General features: G+C 42.3%; 1 protein-coding gene and 1 long non-coding RNA gene across 4 annotated transcripts in view; one reads left to right on the top strand and one right to left on the bottom strand.

Moving 5' to 3' along the window:
- Positions 1-5,435: 5,435 nt before the first annotated feature.
- Positions 5,436-9,292, bottom strand: LOC134436454 (uncharacterized). Its single transcript, XR_010032210.1, has 3 exons — positions 8,983-9,292; positions 6,458-6,511; positions 5,436-5,684 (listed from the first exon to the last, which is right to left on the bottom strand). It is a non-coding gene; the product is annotated as an uncharacterized LOC134436454 (long non-coding RNA).
- axin1 (axin 1) overlaps positions 7,640-9,300 on the top strand; it is a 61,739-nt gene continuing 60,078 nt past the window's right edge. For 2 of the 3 annotated variants that reach the window (XM_063185513.1, XM_063185501.1), the window contains exon 1: positions 7,646-7,827. The gene's annotated coding sequence lies outside the window, so the exon portion shown is untranslated. Of the gene's footprint in view, positions 7,828-9,300 lie in introns of all 3 variants that reach the window. The other variant, XM_063185506.1, reaches the window with a different exon arrangement.

Raw genomic sequence — 9,300 nt, 5'->3', positions numbered from 1 at the left:
GGGGTTGCATATTATTCCGTCACAGGCACAGCTACTGAGATGGTATAAGCCTTTATCAATGAATGCAAGCGCTGGTGACACACAGCTGAAATGCTGGAATGTCTTTTGTCTGAATTCTTTGAGGTTGCCATGCACCAACCTGCCAAGCAGGCCTTAGGCCTAGGCAACTCACACCTCTCTCTTAAAAGTTATCAGTTGTTGGAGCCTTGCTACTCAGTATGTTGGTAGCCTACACAGGGTAATTTGGGGAGCATGTCTATGTTCCCACAGCCCATTGGTCCCACATCACTAAGACTTTTAGCATTCATCTTTAGGCCCATTGGTCCCACAGCCCATTGGTCCAATATACCTGCTGGCCCATGTTCTCACATTTCTAAGAATTTAATCAAATGTAGGCCCTATCTCCCATGGTGGGGAGAAAGACATGTTCTCTTGGTTTATGTGGGAAATGTGGGACCATAGAGTTGTGGAACATAAGGCTTATATTTCAATAATTTCTTAACAATGTGAGAACATGGAGCAGCAAAAATAAGCCGTGGGACCAATGGGCTGTGGGAACATAGAGCTGACCCCGGTAATTTGTTTGGCGTGTAAAAAATGTCATGGATACTTTCTCCACCTCACCCATTTAATTTCCAAGAAAAACTTAAAGCGTGCGCTATTATAGTTACCATGAAGTATTAAGGAGCTTTGAGGAGCCATGTAAAATGTGCTGGCACTTCATTTGCATGACACATTTTGACAAAAACTTACTCAACTTTCCTTAGGTCACTCCAGTCGCGCCAGCGAAGCCCTCCTGTTGAAGCACACAATCCAAAGAAAGTCAATACATTTGTGATGTTATGAGAAACTAATTTAACCAGTCATGCAAAACGTGTGCCTCTTCACACATGTCCCGTGTGTAAATTCCAAAAAATCGACAGGCTTAAGTAAATATTAAGTTACTTAGAATTGAAGAGACCGTTATGTAGCCTAATATTGCGCGCAAACAGACCGCCAAATTGCCTGATAACATTCGCCCTTTGCTGCTAACAACAGTGTAAAATTACCAGCCTCGCCGTTGGACATGATCCTCTAGGCCTACATGCTTGTAAACATTGTTCTTTTGGGGAGCACATCTCCTCAGGATTACTAACTTCTATCGTCAAACTTGTACATTCAGTACGCATACCTTGCCTTCTTATGACCGTCTTCTCTGAAGAAGGCACGCGCCCGGTTCCTTTTTTTTTTGCACCTGTCACGTTCGTCAGCCACAAGAGGTCAGCGCGCGAGGCCAAAGTAGTCTGTTGTAGATTTGGATTTGGAAATTACAGGTATGCTTCAACTGAAGCCAGTCCATATTGCAAAACACAAATAATCATAAATGATTGTTTGTAGCACTGCAATTCACAATCCCATCATAGCGTCTTTCATAATTCATCTTCTCTCTGCAACACCATAACAGATGGTCAGATCCCAAACAGTGTAGGCTACAGGAAAACGTGTGTTATGTAATGGTGTCCCAGGCGACAGCAGTAGGCCTAACGGTATCAGACTGGAGTTTGGTTGGAGTCATAGGTAGTCTCTTCTGGCATGGTAGTGGTTCTGGGTGTTAGCCTGATGCTGTTCACAAATACTTGACCTCATTGGAGTGATTCTCTTTTTGGCTGAATTCAATTGATAGTCTGAAATGTGGCATTGTGTTAACTGTTAACTCAGAACAATCCATGGAATTCCAGCAAGCAATTGTATACATTTAATGGTCTTCCTTATCAGGGGGGGTAGGAAGGCAGGTTGGCAGGAAAAGTATAGCAAAACAAAATAAATAATTGCATAATTGAAGTAAACCAAAATAAACCCAAAAATAAGCTAAACATTCCCAATGGGACACTGCTTCACGCACCAAGACTACTAGGCCTATATGTCCATGGCCTGCCTGCTCTTTGGGCATGATCTGGAAAAGGTAGACTGATGGAGAGCTATTACTGTGTTATAATATTCTATAATATTTACAGTGTTTATAGTTATGGTGTTTTCTGTAGTACTTGAATGGATTTAGGAATGCACCAACTCTATTTAGTTGTGAAAGCGGGAGCACAGAAAAAATAGTGTGGCACGGCCCGTGTCAGGGGGCCTTGGCTGTAATCTACTGGTAGGCCATATGAGGGGCCTCGTCATTGTAAAGTTTGGGAACCCTCGGGTTAGGGAATAGGCGTACTGGCAGTAGGCCTAATTTGTCCAATAGCTAATTTGAACATAAAATGCAAGTCATTGTGATACATTGCCCTTGTAATCTGTATCAGCATGTTCTTCAAAGTGTTTTTAATGCCTGCAGGTCTTTTTTTAATTACATGCATGCCGTCATTCTTGGTTAATCTGTAACATGTCTTAAAGGTCTTGAAGGTTAGGGATTACCAGGTGATTCAATGGTGTAATTACTGTTCGCTCTCCTTGACCTGTGTGATAACAGTAACACTTAAAAAAACGTTGGGACGAATTAGTAAATTATTTGTTGATTGGGAACAAGAGAATTCCTGTCTTTATTGCTTTATCGTTGGCCCTCTTCACAAGATACAGGGTATCGTCATACTGAGCTTTGTGAATTCACAAGCAACTGACTTGTCCCTCAACTCGTCATGTGGGAAAATGTAGACTTCTTTGGGTGCTTCCATTTCAAAATCTGCTTTTCTCACCGGGAGTACTGGCGATAAGTGTTTTTGTGCAGGTGTCATTATTGTGCAGTCACTTGTGTTTGAACCTGGAATGCCCAACACCTTACAAGTGCCAGGGGGAGAAAAAAAAATGAATGTAACCGCGTGTCAGGACACAATTAAATTTTGTTCAAAGTTCAACTGAGTGCGCTTTCAGTTTGAAGTTGCAATGAGATCATCTGCAATTAAGTTTATGAGCTTGCTGTCATGATAGAAGTCACGTACGTCCCAGACACCCAGTGCTTCCACATAATGGCAATAAAGTCTCTGCCACCGACAACTTTGACAACAATATGGCCATGTGGCAGCTCAACACATCACACCTAATAATGTGTTGCCTATTATAGCCAACAATGGACCCAAAATTCATCCATTGGGCTCAAAATGTCTACACGATGACTGTCACTTTCTTGTCCTTTTGTGGGATACAACCTGCAACACCACCTGCAACAACTTCGGCACCCAACATGGAATATTTACACGAAACAAGTGTTGTGAAATGGGTAATCTCACTTGTTCAGGTGACAAAAAAAAACATTTCTCTTCAAAACAATAGGACCCATGATGATTAAAACAACCAAGTGTTGCTTTAAAAAGATTGTGAAGACTTTCTGTTTAATGACAGCGGTGAAAACCTTTCAGAATCCCTGAAGTGCCACAAATACATAGCGTAACATAGCAAAGTAGTCCTGAAATGACCTAAACTCAATCCGTGACAGAATTTGACACGTGAAAATGGATGGCCTTGTCCCACGTAGGCACATAGGCAGTTTTTGCATTTAGCCAGGTTGGGCAATTGCCCAGGGCCCCGCCCAATTAGGGGCCTCATCGCTGCATTACAGTATTTATTTCCCTGCATTAAAGTTATCTTTCACACATCGTGCTCTTCCTCATTGTTAGTGTGTCTCTGAAGTAGTCAGACAATGTAGGGAATACATTGCACTCAGTTTCTTGTATTTTTTTCTTTTTAGTCTTTCATTGCAGTGTTACCCTGCCCCAAAATTCCTCTTTGCCCAGGACCTCAGATTTCCTAATACCGCCACTGCCCACGAATTAGAAGAATCCAAACATTTAGCTTGGAACCACCAAGGGACTGCTATTGGAACACAAGGCCTATTTGCATACAGGTCAGGAGAATGGAAAAAGTTTCTGTCGAACGACACAAATGAAATAAAATAAATGATTTACTTAGCAGGGATTAACACATGTCGAGTGGACGAGGCACACGGGCACTCCGTTTACACCACATATACTTAAAGAATCTCTGACAGCACCAACACTGCATTCTCTTTTTTGGCTTGCCAACTGCCAAGCTGAAGAGCAGGTACTTAAGACCAAACTGCACCTGTCATATAATTTGTCTGGGGTGGCCCCAAGGCCACTCAACAGGTAGCTGATTGGCAGTTGCAGCTGTCCATCAGGGTCTTCCTCATCAATTCCTCAGCAGGAAAACTGCCAAATACAGCTGTCAAATGATTCCAATAGTTTCCTTCTAGCAAAAGTAGGCGCAACTATAAACAGGAGCGTACTGTGCCTGGGTCAGCTTGCACACAACTGCACATGTGCAAGACCCCCCCCCCCCTCTCTCTCTCACACACACACACACACACACACACACACACACACACACACACACACACACACACACACACACACACACACACACACTCACACACATACACACACACACACCACACATACACACACACACACACACACACACACACACACACACACACACACACATACTGGGAGGTCATGAAAAATGAAAATAGTTACTTTACAACTTTTTCAGCACGTTAACTTATTTAGCTGTATCATTGATTCCCAGTGCCAGTTAATTTGAAGGCATACTTGGCATCAACAACAAAAATACAATGACAAAAACGCATTGTTTGTTTTACATTTAAATGGGACTGCCCGAAAAAGCCCCATGTGGTGGCATGTGTCCAAAAAAATCCTCAATTTTTCTCACTTTCGCCCGTGATTGCTTCCAAGCGTTGCTTTAGATTATGTGATTTGGAGTTGGTATGCACCCAAGGCCATGTGTTAGCCCACAGTGGGGGGCCCAGCCATCAAAGTCGAGCCCCAGGAAGGGCAAGGATAGGGGCTGAATTTGCAGCTGCTGATGCCATCTGATGTGAGCCATGGCCTGCCTGCCTGCCTGTGTGTAGTCAGTCAGTTCCCATACAGGGGCGGTTTGACAATAGAGGCAAAGGCGGGCAACTGCCTTGGGCTCATCCAACTTCCCGAAATTGCAGGGGGCCCCAGACCAGCTGCCCCATTCCCTATTCCTCGTTAAAAGTAAAGATTTGAAGGCCCCCCTGGCTATATTCGCTTTGGGGCCCCAAATTGCTAAATCCGCCCCTGTCCCCATACAGGGCCCTATGGTATTCTCATGGGCCATGGGCAGAAGAAGGAATGCTCTCCCCATGTTGCAGGCTCCTCTGGGACACCCAGCCAAAACTTCTGAGGAATTTAAAAGCCCTAACTTGTAAACTTTTGAGTTCTACGGCACTTCCAATGATAATAGGTCACCAGAGCTCATTTACTTTGAAAAGTTATTTTTCACAGGTCATGTAAAAAACCCAGAAACTTTCCTACCCTTTTAGGCTCTGACATTAGGCCACATACTGGATGTTAAATGTCAGCTTCTTTGATATATCACCTCTGACTTGCAGAGGTAAAACAGTCTCTGTAAAACAAAATAAAAAAAACAAGACAAACAAACAAACAAACATGTGACATTTTAAACAATAGCATTACTGTATTTTGACATGTCCCATATATAGTATGTTTACAGTCAGCCTCTTTGATATAGCTTACTTTTGACTTGCAGAGGTAAAACAGTCTCTCGTCTCTTTCAGATACAGATGGACATAAGGAGGGCGCTTGCATGGAAAGAACTGTTGGAATTGGACTGCTGTGTGTTGTCACGAAGAAAGATGATGTCTTCACAGGCACTTGAGTTATTTGGCCCGGCTATGGACTCCTCTGCAAAGGAATATACAGTTAGACGACCTACGTCTATGCATCAGAAAGGAGACAGTTGTTTGAAGGTAAATCGCAACTTCTTTTCCTGCTTCTGCATCGTAGCTTGGTTACTTTAGTTGGTACATGGCAAGTTATTTGGGTCAGTGTTGTGAGAGTGAAATCATTCGACCTTTGGTTTGAATCGAGGTTGTTCTGTTATTGAGCATACCTTGAAGGAATCATGCAGAGGCCATGAAAGCTCTAAGCAAACAACGCTGTTGAACATCAATTAAGACAAGTTTCAATAAGTTTCAATTTAAATGTGTTGTTTGTAATAGAATACATAAAAAAGAGAGTATGCAACACATTGAACAAAAAGAAAATTATTTATAAAATCTGAAGTCATTGAAGGCTATAACACCATCAGTGGGGCAATACAAAATAGCATAATGGGCAGTAGTTTAATCAGACCTTGCATCAGCGCAGGAACAACAACAGAAAAATGCTTTCCATTTTAAGCGAACCTAATCTTCTACAGTCATCGTGCAGAGAAATGCTTTTCTGCATTCCTCGCGGCCTTTGATCTTCTTACAAAGTGCTAAGATTATACACAAGATTACTCCCAGGTGTGGAGCGAGCGAGCGAGCTCGTATCATATTCTTGCTGAAAGAGGAGACCCACGACACACACACACACACACACACACACACACACACACACACACACACACACACACACACACACACACACACACACACACACACAATAGTTTTAAAAGAAACCTATAAGCTCACTTTTTTTAGCTTGCAGTGGGTGGTGGTTACTGCGATGACCATGTCATTCCGGTTCTGTTTAAGCACAAAGACTATTGTGTTTAAAAGCATGCAGAATATTTATACAACCTTGTTGCTGTGTGTACACAACAAGCCAGTGCTATGCAGTTGTGTTTGACCATTTTTTTTCTGCAGAAACAGAAGTCAGATCAGAATACAAAAAAAACTTGTATAGGCCTATTCTTGATACCAGATATGCATTGCTTATGTGGATCACGTTAGCATGGACGATGGCTTTATTCATTCTCATAAAATGATGCCTGCATGCCTTCCTCCTAATGCTGTTGTGAGCAACCTTCCATTGGCCTTTCTGAGATAGCTACTGCAGTGTGTGTGTGTGTGTGTATGTGTGTGTGTGTGATGGTGAAATTATGCCACTGAGGAGCCACTGTGAGCTGTGCGGCTCCTCTGTGACAATGCACTTTAAGATTACACTCGTCACAAAGGTTTATTTCAGTAGACCTATGTATGGCTGCTGATTCGGGAAAGTGAGTGTGGTGTCATAGCCTACATGGTGTCATGTCATGTGAATGGGTCAGTCGTCATGGTATTGGTTGGTGGTGCGCTGTTGCCTGAGTTGCTGAAACATTTGGTCTCTTGATTTAATTTTGGTGAATTGAGGTGGATTTTCATCATGTTTGGACAATCATCTATTTATTATCTCTTAGTCCATAGGCTACATGTAGACCACTGACTTTTCAGTGCATGATCAGCTAACTTGCTAGGCTGTCCATATTTATTTATTTATTTATTTATTTATTTATTTATTTATTTATTTATTTATTAGGGGAAAATATAGCCTACCACCTTCTTCCGTTTGGAGGGATAAGGGGAAGGAATCCAGATTGAGCTGTGCTACAGATTTTAGGCAACAGCTTTTTTTTTTACAGCATTGATGCTGCCGTCAGGATATTTAATAAGCAGCGGCGTTTAGTGGTTTAATGTAGAACTATTTCCCTCATCATTGCTAGATATAGGCAATGTCGTGCTGTAGCCTATAGAGAAGAGAATGGCACATATTCGTGCATTTTGAGGAACTAGTCCTTAAAATTCCAGGTTTTCCCCGTATCCCGTTTTCTTTTGGATATATGGGCGGCAGTGTGTTTTCTGAACGCGCGCGGCGCTGCACATCTCTTGTTCCATTCTCGCTTCACACACACAGTGAGCCAACACAGTCAGGAGTGCGAGAGACAGCAATGGAGAGGTGAAGAACGGACTGTGTTCTTTGTTATTTTTAAACTCGTATGTTTCGCATCCATGACATAATTCACCCTTAGCAGCATACGCAAGTAATCCCGATGCACTCGAAAACGGAAAGTAGGGTTTCACAGGTAAAGTACGAATCACTTTTTTCCTAACTCGGCTTTGGGATTGCGGTGGCCAGAGATGAAATGTGCCATCATCGCTTCGCTGTGTTTGAATCAAATTCGTGGAGGAGTTTCTTTTAATCGTGCGCCTTTTATCCGATGCATTTAGAACGTGGTGTTCCTAAACTTAGACGCATGGCTCCCTTTCTCCACATTCTTTGTTGAGTTTGTAAATATTGTTGTAAAGTTGTATGATTTGTTAGCAGCGAAAGGGCCTGGGTATGTGTGTGGAGTTTGTTTCTACTTTCCCCTCCCCCAACCGTTACTGCTGCTGTGCTGTTGAGACTCTGAGGCCAAGACATGAATGCAATGAATGTGGGGCTCACTTCAAAGCAATCGGGAGGGTAGTGAAGGGGGTGTTGTAATGCTGATAGCAAACACAAGTAAACTGTTTTGCTTGAAATCTGCATGGTCATATGCTGGTGTGAATCGAATATGAACGATAAGTTGCCCTGAGTTGCATTTAAATATGTCTAACAAGCAATGCAACGTGTTCTAAGATCAAAAGCTCATTTCACAACTAACGTTAGCCTGCTAGCCAAGTTAGCTCGCTAGCTTCCAAGATTAGTGAAGCCCCTGAGCGGTGGAAGTCAGCTGGATAGCTAACTGCAGATACATTTTCATGGCCAATAATATAACCGCATCTTGTGGCTATATCTATCAATCCTAGACAAGTTGTTGTATTAGCCGATGTAGTGTCTGTAGAAGGTTAACATTGCCCTGTCTGAGCTTTTAATTCGTTAGCCCGTAGTAGATTGACATGGTCCCTGGAAGTGCTTCCTTATGAGCTTGAAAAACAAGCTGTCTCGTCGCTTGCTAGCTAACTTTGTTGTATCCATCGTACATGGATGTGTTTACTTGTATCTAGTGTAGTTTACAGAAACGTCTGTGAAGGGAATATATTTGGCTACATTGGGCCATGAAATTACTTTGTTTCTGTATATTCCGCCATCGCTATTATGTTTAAGCTATTTGAGTTTACATAAGGTTGTTTTTTTTGTGCCAACCTCTCAGATGTGCACAACATCAGAATTTTACAAAATAGGTGTACTAACTTAGATGACATAATTATATTTTAAGATTTGATATAACTTTGTTCACCTGTGGATTATTAATTACCTTTATGAATAGTAAGTGTACAGGCTGTTGATGGTTCCGAGTAGGTTTGGTGGTGTTCCAAAAGTCTTGTGTGAACAACACTCACCAAAAGGACATTATCCTAATCTGTTCATTTAACAAATCTCAAAGTGTATATTATTGCCGCTCTCTTGTCATTTGTGAGCGCAGTGCGCCCAAGGTCGTCTTCTGATATGATCAAACAGGCTTGTACTGAGCACACCACCACAGTAGCAATCATTACAGACATGGCAGATTGTGTTCTGCCTGCACCCCGCAGTTTCTCTTTTAACCTTGAAAAAGCTCTGTCCTTGCGAGCTT

Source organism: Engraulis encrasicolus, chromosome 2, assembly GCF_034702125.1.
Source record: "Engraulis encrasicolus isolate BLACKSEA-1 chromosome 2, IST_EnEncr_1.0, whole genome shotgun sequence".
NCBI lineage: Eukaryota > Metazoa > Chordata > Actinopteri > Clupeiformes > Engraulidae > Engraulis > Engraulis encrasicolus.
This window is presented reverse-complemented; position numbering and strand designations above follow the sequence as displayed.